Consider the following 14,143-nt stretch of genomic DNA (forward strand, 5'->3'; position numbering starts at 1 on the left):
CAATCAGTGGTGATTTAATGCTGCTGGCTACTAACTAGCTGTGCCACAGCTCGGTCCACCTCCGACAATACAAGAAGCAACGTTGTCAGATGAGTCTTGGAATATAAGAATGGGTATGTGTATTTGTAATGGAGTTGCGAAATGTAGTCTAAATGTGTAGAAAACTTAACATAATAATAACAATCACGGCAACAACAATTGCAGGCTTTACATTGGGACTATTTATTTGAACCCTTTCCTGGCTCACATTTTAAAGTTTTTGTAAGGTTGCCAGAGTGAATATTGGAGACTTCTGCACCATTCATGGTTATTTAGAAGAAGAAATCTCGGGAGATGTTATTTGTCTCTTGAGTGAGAAGCAACACCTAATTTCCTATAAATCACTGTCTTCAGTTCCTAGCATCCTTAGACCAGGCCAGGATCCTGGAGTAAGGCCAAGGTGTTGCCACAGCAACCATGGACCACTTTCCCTCTCTTGGCATGAATGGGTGGAAACAGGAAGTTATCCCTGGCTCTGTCATCTCTGCCTTCACTTGCAATGGTAAGGAATGGCCACCAGAGGGCAGCAGGCGCACAACTCATGGCCAGCTCCAAGGCATGACTATAAGCCTAGATAGAAATACAATTTCAAAGTCCTTCTTGGGATTTTGAGCTATCTGGAACTAGAATCAGTTATAGTCAGCCCTCTGTATCTACGAGTTCAACCATTCTCAGGATTCTCTCTCTCTCTCTCTCTCTCTCTCTCTCTCAATTAATTAATTAATGTTCGTTTGTGGGATTAACATAACTCAAAAACCACAGGACAAATTGCTGCCAAATTTGACCACAAGACACCTACTAACCCAAGGAGTGACCATCACTGGAAAAAATTGATTTTGTCATTTGGGAGTTGTAGTTGCTGAGATTTATAGTTCACCCACAATCAAAGAGCATTCTGAACTCCATCAACGATGGAATTGAACGAAACTTGGCACACAGGCCTCCCATGACCAACAGAAAACACTAGAAGGGTTGGGGGGGGGGGGTGGCCTTGAGTTTTGGAGTTATAGTTCACCTACATCCAGAGAGCACTGTGGACTCAAACAATGTTGGATCTGGACCAAACTTGGCACAAATACTCAAGATGCCCAAATGTAAACACAGATGGAGTTTAGGGGAAATAGACCTTGACATTTGGGAGTTGTAGTCACTGGGATTTATAGTTCACCTACAATCAGAGCATTCCGAACCCAATCAATGACAGAATTGGGGCAAACTTCCCACACAGGACCCCCACGACCAACAGAAAATGCTGTATATTCTGGTGGTCCTTGGCAACACTTCTGACATCCCCTCGTGATCCCCCCCTCCCCAGGGATCCCAACCACCAGAGTGAGAAATGCTACCTTAAGGCCATCCAATCCACCTCCCTTCACCAGGGCAAGAAAACATAATCAAAGCCCTCCTGACAAAGAACCATCCAGCCATAGATATAGATAGATAGATAGATAGATAGATAGATAGATATGATTCACGCGCACACACATATGACAGAGATAATATCATAGATTTGATAAAGAAGGACAATAATATGTTGCATGTCTCCAGAGCAGGCAAACCAGACAATCTCAACATCAGAAAACAACAACAAGAAACAACAGAAACAACAAGAATTTTTGTTCACCCACAAGCATAAAGAAATTACATATATTAGAAACCAACACTTTCTCATTACTTTGTTTTCCAGATCACCAGACTGGGCCACAGCAACGTGTAGCGGAGGATGTGTGTGTACGTGTGTGTGTGTGTGTATATATATATATATATATATATATATATATATATATATAGTATTTTAACACATAGATGGACTTTAATTGGCTCAAATGGAAAGAACTGCAAAAGTGACATAACTGAGCATGCCCATTGGATCCTGAGTTCATCATCCATCCTTGTACATATATTGTGCATTTCTTTTTTTTCCTGGTCACAGCAGCAGGTTCAAACCATTCACTGAATGCTTCCAATGGGCTTCTCACCCCAAAGGCAATTCTAATGCATTGAAGGTTTGTAGCAAAATTGGGCTTTTATGGAAACCTCTTTGCATTTCCTAAACTGCCTCTCCCCCCTCAAAGCCAAACTACCATCAACTAAAGTACTTTATTTCTATATCATGGTCCAAAAATATAGGAATATTTTTGTCCAATTGCATTAGCTTTGGCAAAGAAAAATCCTGCATTATATTCGAAACAGTGAATTTGTGCCTGTGGTACCATCTACACTGCCATATAATGCAGTTTGAAACTGCATTACATGGCAGTATAGACCCATATAATGCAGTTTAACTGTATTATGTTGCAATGTAGACTCATATAATGCAGTCCAAAGCCATGTAATTGCATTATATGGTGCCATACACTCATATAATGCAGTCCAGTGCAGTATAAATGCATTATATGGTCAATGTAGTCCAATGAAATTTAACTGCATTTTATGGTCAGTGTAGACCCGTATAATGCGGTCCACTGCAATATAACTACATTATATAGTTATTACAAACCCATATAATGTAGTCCAATGCAATTCAGCCACATTATATGGCCAGTCTAGACCCAAATAATGCAGTCCAATGTTGTTACCTGCATTATATGGTCAGTGTAGACTCTTATAATGCACCCCAATGCAATTTACCTGCATTATATGGCGGCATAGACTCATATAATGCAGTCCAATGCAGTATATCTGCATTACATGGTGGTGTAGACACATTATGCAGTCCAGTGCTGTATAACTGCATTATATGATAGTGTAGATTCACATTATTCTGTCCAATGCTGTTTAATTGCATTATATAGCAGTATAGATTCATATAATGCAGTCCAATGCAGTATATATGCATTATTTGGCAGTGTAGAGTGACATTATGCAGTCCAATACCATTTATGGCAGCATAGACTCATATAATGCAGTCCAATGCAGTATAACTGCATTATATGGTGATGTAGAGTCATATTATGCAGTCCAATGCTGATTAACTGCATTATATGGCATCCATATAATGCAGTCCAGTGCAATTTAACAGCATTATATGGTCAGTATAGTAATATAATGTAGCTCAATGCACTTTAATTGAATTATATGGTCAGTGTAGACCCATTTAATGAATTTATATGCAATTTAACTAACACGATATGGTCAGTGTAGACTCATACAATGCAGTCCAGTGGAGTTTCAATGCATTATTTGGCAGTGTAGAGTCATATAGGGCAGTGCAATGCAGTTCTACTGCATCATGTGAGTCTACAGTGACCTTACAATGCTGTTTCAAATTGCATCCTAAGGCAGTGTAGACAGGGCCTGGGTGCTTCTCTTTTCATGCAAGTGACATTGTCTTCCAAGGTCCCGTTGGCATGAAAGCCTTAATAAGAAAACATAAAGAGAGAATGGTCCTCTTGGTTGTTTCCCAGGTGCTGTTTGGTAGCTTTGTGGAGACTTTTCTCCTGCTCATTGAATAAAAGCCCTGGCGCCCTTCCTCTCTTCCTCCCCGCCAGCCCCGGGCCATGCATGTTCAGTCAATGTCTTTCTTCTCTTTCCATCAGCCCCATTCTGCAAATCCAGATGGAAGGCATGGAGCTCGGGGAGGAACCGGCTGAACTCGATTTTCTGCCTCTTTGTGGCTGAGAGCCAGAAGCAGCCGGCTGATAGGGTGCCCCTTGCAGCAGAAAGGTATTTGTTTCATGTCAAGGTAGGGAACGCCTTCAGTCCTCCGAGCCTCGGAAGGTATAGGGTGCATCTACACTGAAGAATCAATGCAGTTCAATACCACTTTAACTGCCATGGCTGAATGCTATGGAATCATGGGAATTGCAGTTTCACAACATCTTTAGTCTTGTCTGCCGAACCACATCTCCTAGGATTCCATAGCATTCAACCATGGCAGTTGAAGTGGTTTCAAACTTCATTAGTTCTACAGTGTAGATGTCGCAAGAATACCAATTTCGTTTGGTGGAGGCAGGGCATATATATAAAGAAGAAGAAGGGATAATAACAAAAAAATTATTGGCCATCTTGATTAGCATTGAATGTCTTTGCAGCTTCAAAGCCCGGCTGGTTGCTGCCTGGGGATCCTTTGTTGGGAGGTATTAGCTGGCCCTGATTGATTCTTGTCTGAAGTTCCCATGTTTTGAGTATTATATAAAGAGGAAGTGATAATAAAAAAAAATGTTGGCCACCTTGATTAGCATTGAATGTCTTTGCAGCTTCAAAGCCCGGCTGGTTGCTGCCTGGGGGATCCTTTGTTGGGAGGTATTAGCTGGTCCTGATTGATTCTTGTCTGAAGTCCTCATGTTTTGAGTGTTGTTTTTTGTTTGCTAACAGTAAATAAAGAGCAGCACTCAATAACAGGGGAATTCCAGACAAGAAAAAAAATTAGGGCCAGCTAATACCTCCCAACAAAGGATTCCCCAGACAGCAATCAGTCACGCTTTGAAGCTGCAAAGACATTCAATGCTAATCAAGATGGCCAATAATACCTCCCAACAAAGGATCCCCCAGAGAGCAATCAGCCACGCTTTGAAGCTGCAAGGCCATTCAGTGCTAATCAAGGTGGGCAACTGCAACATTCACACTTGCCTCAAGCAGACAAGAGTTGTTTCTCCCACCCTGGACTTTCCACAGATATATAAACTCCACTTGTCCCGTTTCCAACAGACCTCACAACCTCTGAGGACGCCTGTCATAGATACAGGCAAAATGTCAGGAGAGAATGCTTCTGGAACATGGCCAGAGAGCCTGGAAAACTCACAACCCAGTGATTCCCATCAAGAAAGCCTTCGACAACACGCTGGGTGTTCTTTGCGTGTTCTGAAATGTTAAAACAAAAGATGCTACATGCTGTCACACTCATTTCTATTCATTTATTCATTGCATTTCTCTTTATTCGTTTGGGAAGAAGAGGCAGGAGACACGCTTCCATCACATCTAAAGCCCCGAAGCAGGTGAAAGGCCTTTCCCTTACCTCAAATCTCCAAATCTTGCAAGGCTGAACAGGATTCTTTTGGCCCAGGATGGTGCTCCTCTGGGTGAAGTGTGCATTTCATAGGAAAAATATAGACAGGTCCTGGTAAAGGGCCAAGGAAATACACAAAGAGCTACCTATACGTCTGGCTACCTTTGGAAAAGTAATGCAATGGAAAGGGGTCAGGAGGTTCTTTGCGAAGGAAATTTGCATGCTCTGGAGCAGCGGATTCAAAGAGCAGGAAAAGAGATTCCACCTTAACATTAGGAAGAACTTCCTGATTATAAGAGCTGTTCGGCAGTGGAATAGGATGCCTTGGCTATCTCCTTCCCTGGAGGTTTTAAAGCAGAAATGGGATAGCCATCTATCAGGAGGGCTTTGATTGTGTCAGAATGGCCCGTAGGGTCTCTTCCAACTCTAGGATAGATTCTGTGAAGGAAAAGATAGTACAGAAAGAAGGCAGGAGAAAAAGACGTAGACTGCAATCCAGATGGAAAGAATTTGGGTGCCATCTAGATCAGGAATGGGCAAACTTCGGCCTTCCAGGTGTTTTGGATTTCAGCTCCCACAATTCCTAACAGCCGGTTGTTAGGAAGTGTGGGAGTTGAAGTCCAAAACACCTGGTGGAACACCTAAGCAATCAAGAGTCCAAAAATGGCAGGCTAAAACCCAGTGGCAGGCTAAAATTTGCCATGGATTATATTCTGAGGGCCCTTCCACACAGCCCTATATCTCAGAATATCAAGGCAGAAAATCCCACAATATCTGCTTGAACTGGGTTATCTGAGCCCATACTGCCATATATCCTAGTTCAAAGCAGATATTATGGGATTTTCTGCCTTATTTGTTTATTTACGGCATTTATATTCCACCCTTCTCACCCCGAAGGGGATTCAGAGCAGCTTACAAGATATATATACATACAATATATATTATTAGCATAGCACAATATCAGTATTATATATTACTATATTGTACTGTAACTATACCATTATATTGTAATATTAGTAGCAATATTACATGTAATATAAAATATATAATTATAATACAATATTATTATTAGTTGTATTATATTGAATTACATTAGAATATTATAAATATATGTATATACAATACATTATATTATAAAAAATATATACAATGCATTATATTATTAGCATAGCACAATATCAGTATTATATATCACTATATTGTACTATAGCATTATATTGTAATTTCATTAATAATTTTACATGTAATAAATATAGAATTAGAATATTGTATTATTACTAGTTTTACATTGCATTACATTATAGTGTTATAAATATATGTATACACAATATATATATATATCATAAGCATAGCACAATATCAGTATTATATATTACTATATTGTACTATACCATTATATTGTAATATTAGCAATATTACATGTAATATAAAATATATAATTATAATACAATATTATTATTAGTTGTATTATATAGGATTACATTATAATATTATAAATATATGTATATACAATATATTATATTTTAGATATATATATATACATACATACAATATCTTATATTATTAGCATAGCACAGTACCAGTATTATATAGTACTATATTGTATACCATTATATTGTAATATCAGTAGCAATATTACATGTAATATAAAATATATAATTATATTGTTGTATTATCATTATTATTAGTTTTATATTGTATTACATTATAATATTATAAATATATTTATATACAATATATATATATATATAATAAACATAGCACAATATCAGTATTATATATTACTATATTGTACTATACCATTATATTGTAATATTATTAGCAACATTACATGTAATATAAAATATATAATTATAATACAATATTATTATTAGTTGTATTATATTGGATTACATTATAATATTATAAATATATGTATACACAATATATTATATTATAGATATATACATTATTAACATAGCACAATATCAGTATTATATAGTACTATATTGTATACCATTATATTGTAATATCAGTAGCAATATTACATGTAATATAAAATATATAATTATAATGTATTATCATTATTATTAGATTTATATTGCATTACACTATAATATTATAAATATATGTATATACAATTATATATATATATATATACACATACACACACAATATATTATATTATTAGCATAGCACAATATCAGTATTATATATTGCTATATTGTACTATACCAGTATATTGTAATATTATTAGCAACATTACATGTAATATAAAATATATAATTATAATACAATATTATTATTAGTTGTATTATATTGGATTACATTATAATATAAATATATGTATATACAATATATTATAATATTAGCATAGCACAATATCAGTATTATATAGTACTATATTGTATACCATTATATTGTAATATCAGTAGCAATATTACATGTAATATAAAATATATAATTATATTGTTGTATTATCATTATTATTAGTTTTATATTGCATTACATTATAATATAAATATTATATCTATATACAATATATTATATAATATAATTATATTCTGGGATATAAGGCTGTGTGAAAGGATCCTAGACTGAAAAAAAGGAGCTGCAGAAATGGGATGAATTACTATTTCCACCCATGACATCACCATCCCCAAACTCCAAAACAGAAAAGGGTCCGTGTCCCTTTAAGACACGAGGAGCGGAAGGGTAGGCGGAGCCGGGGGTAAAAACAGGGCGGGGCTTCCTCCTTCCTCCGCCCACTCGAGCTGCTTCGAACTCCCTCTGGGCTTTGGAAAAGGAGGAGGAGCGGAAAGGGGGCGTGGCTTTTCTGCGCCACGCCCTCCTCTTAGTACGGCCCCGCCCCCTTTCGAGAGCTTGTGTGTGTGAGAGAGAGAGAAGCAGTCAGGAGGAGAGAGAGGCAGGGAAGCGTTGCTGGTCCTCCCTTCCACTCGGCAGCGGCTTCTTCCGGTGTGCTCGCGCCGCGTTGGCTGAGCCTTCCTTCCGCAGGCGCGCGCCAGGTGAGTGAGCTCCCTCGTTCTATTGCCCCCCCCCCCCGCTGTGCCTTGCGACCGTTGGGCGAAACCATTCCTCCCATGGGGGAAAACGGGGAGGGGAGTATATACAGAAATGCGTCTTTCTCCCTGAATGTAATTTATTTTAACCCTTCCTCTCTCATTTATTTTTGCCTCTCAAATCCTCTTCTTCCTCACCGCCTCCTGGTTGCCAATTTCCCCCTTGTCGTTATGGCTCCCTCCCTCCCCCTCCCCTCCTCCCGCCGCCTACTTTCACCGCCCCAGATTACTGCTGCTTTACGCAGAGTGGATTCTGGGAATTGTAGTCTCCTGAGGAAGCGTTGCAAGGCTGTTGGATTGGATTCAAACGGATTTGATTCAAAGGCAAAGCCGGGTTAGCTTGGATCACAACGCGAAGGGATGGGGTGCCACCTTTGAGGCTCACCGAGCTAAGGATTACTCGATTAGTTATGGCCGGAGGGCATGGGAGAGACTACGACTCCCAGCAGCCCCCGCGCGAGCTCATTTTTCTCCTTTTTCCCTATTGGCTCCCCTGCTGGCCCTTCAGCATCCCTTGTGGGAAGAGGACACCTGTGGCTTTGCTCCCTCTTGGGCACTTCTACACTGCCCTCTATCCCAGGATTTGGTCCCAGATTTTCTTCTTATCCCAGATTATCTGGCAGTGTAGACCAGGCTTGGGCCTTCCAGGTGTTTTGGACTTCAACTCCCATCATTCCCAACAGCCTCAAGCCCTTTCCTTTCCTCATAGCATGGCTAGACCTTGTTTTAGCCCAGGCATGGGCCAACTTGGGCCTTCCAGGTGTTTTGGACTTCAACTCCCATCATTCCCAACAGCCTCAAGCCCTTTCCTTTCCTCATAGCATGGCTAGATCTTGTTTTAGCCCAGGCATGGGCCAACTTGGGCCTTCCAGGTGTTTTGGACTTCAACTCACATCATTCCCAAGAGCCTCAGGCCCTTTCCTTTTCTCATAGCATGGCTAGACCTTCTTTTAGCCCAAGCATGGGCCAACTTGGGCCTTCCAGGTGTTTTGGACTTCTAACTCCCACCATTCCTAACAGCCCCAGTCCCTTTCCTTTCTTCCTAGCATGACTAAACCTTGTTTTAGCCCAGGTATGAGCTAACTTGGGCCTTCCAGGTGTTTTGGACTTCAGCTCCCACCATTCCCAACAGCCTCAGGCCCTTTCCTTTCCTCTTAGCATGGCTAGATCTTGTTTTAGCCCAGGTATGGGTTAACTTGGGCCTTCCAGGTGTTTTGGACTTCAACTCCCACCATTCGCAACAGCCTCAGGCCCTTTCCTTTCCTCATAGCATGGTTAGACCTTGTTTTAGCCCAGGCTCGGGCCAACTTGAGCCTTCCAGGTGTTTTGGACTTAAACTTAAGTGGCTGAGCGGGGAAAGGAAGGGGCCTGAGGCTGTTAGGAATGGTGGGAGTTGAAGTCCAAAACACCTGCAGGGCTCAACCTTGCCCATGCCCGGTGTAAACTCATATAATCCAGTTGAAAGCAGAAAGTCTGGGATCAGATCCTGAGATATTGATCAGTGTAGATCCTGCCTGAGAAATCCTCAGTCATTTCCAGTCTATTTTTTTTTCCAATTAGGAGTGGGATTTGTTGTTCTTTTGAGGACAAGAAGTGGATAATATAAGTGAAGCCTATTCATTTTTGACATATATTTCTGCTGCTGTCACACTGCAGGAGTGAGCCAAACTGTGGCCACCCCTTTCCATAGTGGGAGGGATTGGAGAATGGACTATGGACAGGCTTTGGACTGAGTTGTTGGTCGCAGAATTTCGGATTTAGATATGGTTCACAGTGAATACTATTTTAAATGGATTTTAATTTAATTTTAATCTAATGTTTTGACTTATTATGTAATTGTTGTGTTTTGCTATGTTTGTATGTGGGGGCATTGAATTGCTGCCAACTGTAAGCCACCCTGAGTCCCCCTGTGTGTGTTGAGAAAGGTGGGGTACAAATATTTGAAATAAATAAAATAATTGGATCTCCACACTTTTAGTGGCACCAAAGGAAGAAAGAAATGGAGGCTGCTGGGTCTGAGTCCAATCTTGGTTTTAGAAGGGCTATCTAGTCCAACTCAATTCTGTCATGCAGAAGGGCACCATCCAAACCCTCCTAGTATTCATAGAGTTGGAAGATACCTTGTGGACCATCCAGTCCAAACCCCTGCCAAGAAGCAGGAAAATCACATTCAAAGCACCTGACAGATGATCATCCAACCAGAGAAGGAGACCCCTCCAAGCTCTGAGGCAGCATACTTTGCTGTCAAACAGCTATTACCATCTTGAGGTTCTTCCCAATGTTTAGCTGGAATCTTTCCCCTGTATTGGATCTCAGCCTCTTGTACGCCACACCGTGTCCTTCGGGAGATGGTAGCGGGTTATAAATAAAGGTTTATTATTATTATTATTATTATTATTATTTGAATCCATTGCTCTATGTTGTTTTTATAATTTTTATTATTTCATGTACCATTTATGTTATCTACTGCACTTGGAATGCCTTGTAAGCCACTCCGAGTCCCTTTTGGGAGATGGTGATTGGATATAAATAAAGTTTGTTGTTATTATTATTACTGTTACTACTACTACTATGTCCTGCTCTCTAGCAAAAACTGAGAAAACATGCCTCCTCAGTGTGACATCCTTTCCAATATTTAAGCATGGCAATTATGTCTCACCATTCTTCACTTCTCCAAACTTAATAGACACAGCTCCTTCTCATAGGAATTCGTGGCATTCAGACCTTTTGGTCGCACTTCTCGGGACACTATCCAGTTTGTCCATAACATTGAATTTTGGCGGTGAGAACTGAACACAAGGTTATTCCAGATGAGGTCTGGCCAAAGCAGAATAGAAACAGAATGGTGGCTTCCCTCAATCTAGATCAGTCATGGGCAAACTTCGGCCCTCTGTGTGTTTTGGAATTCAACTCCCACAATTCGTAACAGCCTCAGGCCCTTTCCCTTTTCCACTTATGCAGCTCAGAGAGAAAAGGAAAGGGCCTGATGCTGTTAGAAATTGTGGGAGTTGAAGTCCAAAACACCCGAGAGCTGAAGTTTGCCCGTACTTGATCTAGACATTGTGCTCCTATTGATGTTGATAATGGGATATGTGTTTTTAGTTGCACTGGAGCAATGGAGGAGGCCATAAAGCCATTGAGGAGCCTTCACCACTGTCCCTATATCCCAGGATCTGGTTGGAGATTGTTTATCCCAGGTTATCTGGCATTGGAGACGCATATATTCCAGTTTAAAACAGACTGGGATCAGATCCTGGGATAAAAGGCAGTGTGGAAGGGCCCTGGGTCTGAGTAGCTGCTCTTGCTACTGAAAACTCCATCCCCATGAGAATAAGATCACTGGAAGGCCAGATACGTCGGTATAGGAAAGGCCCTTCCACACAGCCCCAGAATATCAAGGCAGAAAATCCCACATTATCTGCTTTGAGCTTTTATATATGTGTTTATATTGTTATGTTGATTGTTTTAATTGCTGTTTTGTGAATGTATGGCATGGAATTGTGCCAGCCTGTCACCTGCCTTAAGTTACCGTATGGCTGAGAAAGGTGGGCTATAAATATAATAAATAAATAAAATATATGGCAATGTAGTCTCGGATAACCCAGTTCAAAGCAGATATTGTGGGATTTTCTGCCTTGATATTCTGAGGTATAGGGCTGTGTGGAAAGTCCTGAAGCTGCAAGACTATGGCAGTAGCATGGCGTGCACTCTTTCTATCATCAGCTCAAGCCACTCATCCATTCGCATTGCTCACTTCTCTGCCTTGTTTTCTTCCATTATCCCGGGCAGATTTGAGGTGTGCGTTTGCATGCCTGGCTATGTGGGTGTTGGGGTTGTGGAACCGAAGCTCCGCTTCTCCCCATTGGGAGCCTCTGCAGGGTTTAACTGACCTAATTTTGCAGACAATCGGCTATTCAGGCTGGGTCGGATATTGCCCGAGAGAATGTGTAGGGGTGCTTTGTTCCCAGTTAGGGTTTTGTTTTGCGTTCTCCAGCAGTGTCTATGTGAGGTGAGAGTGGTGGTAGAGAGGAGCTTGTCTTCAGATTTGATTTGCGTCGTGGAAGAGTGTTTTGACAGATAATTCTCCCCAGGTAGGTTTACACATGTTGCTGTCGAAGGCGTGGTGGGGGTTAATCTCTTGTGTAACCTTTGCATGGCCAAAGGTGCAGGGTTTCTCTCTGGCTGCAAGAAGAACAACGATTATTCTGATTACAGCCCCAGATTTGGCAGGAGCTTCCACTCCACGGTGACTTTGGCCAAGGTTTTATTATAATGGTCCTGAATCACTAACTACAAAGGGATACATTTGTGCTGTCGAGGGAACTTAGTGAAGAATGCACTCCTAATCTCCTTGGAGTGGACTTGCCAAAACATGACTCCTGGCAAGGCATTGGGTCCAAGACTAGTCTAGGTGATCGCCCCCCTTATCTTTCTTCTCTCCGTGGGTCAGATCTGCCAGTCAGACAGGAATCAAAGAGTCGGTGTTGTCAGAGAAGCTGAATCAGCTAAAAGGAAGCAGAACGGCCAAACTGACACTCAATGGGAAGATGTTAAACTCGCCAACTTTGCCTGGAGGTATTGGCTCTATTATACTGTGGAAAGAACAGCTGTGCGATGAATGAGAGGAGGGGGAGGCAGCAGGCAATGGCAGGGGGGATTTACAGCATTAGGGACAGGGGACACTCAGACACGGGCTTAATAACCCCCTTTTGTTTTTATGGACATGTTGGAACACAGCAGGCACTTGCCAGGAGAGGAAAGTGGCTCTTAGAGCAGGCAATGAAGGGCTTGGAAAATCCCCTGAGTGCCTGAGAAGATTGGGATTGTTTACCTTCCAAGGGACACAAATAATAGGGGCCTGATAAAGGCCTGTAAACCTGTGTTTGGGATCAGCAAACCTGTTAACTGGTTTCCTATTATAGTGAGAAGAAGCAGAGATTGTGAGCTCAATGATAGCTTTGATTGGTTAGGCTTAAAATGTCCATAGACTAGATGCAACCTTTTTTTTTTTTTTTTACTAAAAAGGCAGAGAAAAGCGAATGGGCCTGTCAGATGGAGGCTAATCCGATGAGCTTGAAGTGTGATGGATGTATTTGCATGGAATTATAAACCAGGACAGGCTGTTCATTCATATAGCCCATTTGCTTGGTTTGCTCCTCTCGATAATATAATATATTGTATATACATATAATATTTATAATGTTATAATGTAATAAATACAGGACTACTACTAATAATATATTATAATTAGATATTTTACACTACATGAAATATTTCTAATATTACAATATAATGGTATAGTACAATACAGTAATATATAATACTGATATTGTACTATGCTAATCATATAATATAATGTATGTATATGTGTATCTATCTATCTATCTATCTTGTAAGCTGCTTTGGGGTGACAAGGGTGGCATATAAATGTCGTAAATAAATAGATAATAAATACTCAAATTTCTGTTGAGGAAAATGGTTTAGTAGATTGTCTCAACTCAGAATCCTGGCTTGTTGCTTCCCTCACTAGCCAAATTCCAGACATGAATTTGTTTCTTGTTTTGGCTTTGGTATTAAGCCACAATGTCCATTTGGGATTTTGATTTATTTGGTGGTCATACTAAAAGGGAAGAAAAAATGGAAATGAATGAGAGCTCTGTATATTAGCATGCAACTCATGCACTGTAAGCTGGAATTTTGTTTTAGGACCTCATCACACCAGTGCAGTGGCTCTCAACCTGTGGGTCCCCAGGTGTTTTGGCCTACTTCCCAGGAATCCCAGCCAGTTTACCAGCTGTTAGGATTTCTGGGAGTTGGTGGCCAAAACATCTGGGGACGCACAGGTTGAGAACCACTGCACTAGAGAATAAATCCACTTTAAATCCAGTTTCTGCCTCTTGCAGAATTCTGGGGTTTGTAGTTTAGTGAGGCTGTTAAAGGCTCCTCCCTAAACTACAAACCCCAGAATTCTACAGGAGGCAGCAACGTGATTTAAAGTGGATTTATTCTCTAGTGTGATGAGGTCCTTATTATTCTATGTGGACATTATTGACCCTGGTGGTGCAGTGGGTTAAGCTCTTCTACCGGCAGGACTACT

General features: G+C 40.6%; 1 protein-coding gene across 2 annotated transcripts in view; it reads left to right on the forward strand.

Annotated features, from left to right (window-relative positions):
- The first annotated feature begins 7,822 nt into the window (after positions 1-7,822).
- The window catches only part of LOC132780124 (signal-induced proliferation-associated 1-like protein 3), a 164,889-nt gene continuing 158,568 nt past the window's right edge, over positions 7,823-14,143 (forward strand). The window contains exon 1 of one of the 2 annotated variants that reach the window (XM_067460875.1): positions 7,823-7,992. The gene's annotated coding sequence lies outside the window, so the exon portion shown is untranslated. Of the gene's footprint in view, positions 7,993-11,962; positions 12,138-14,143 lie in introns of those variants that run through there. The other variant, XM_067460876.1, reaches the window with a different exon arrangement.

This window comes from Anolis sagrei, chromosome X (assembly GCF_037176765.1).
Source record: "Anolis sagrei isolate rAnoSag1 chromosome X, rAnoSag1.mat, whole genome shotgun sequence".
Taxonomy (NCBI): Eukaryota; Metazoa; Chordata; class Lepidosauria; order Squamata; family Dactyloidae; genus Anolis; species Anolis sagrei.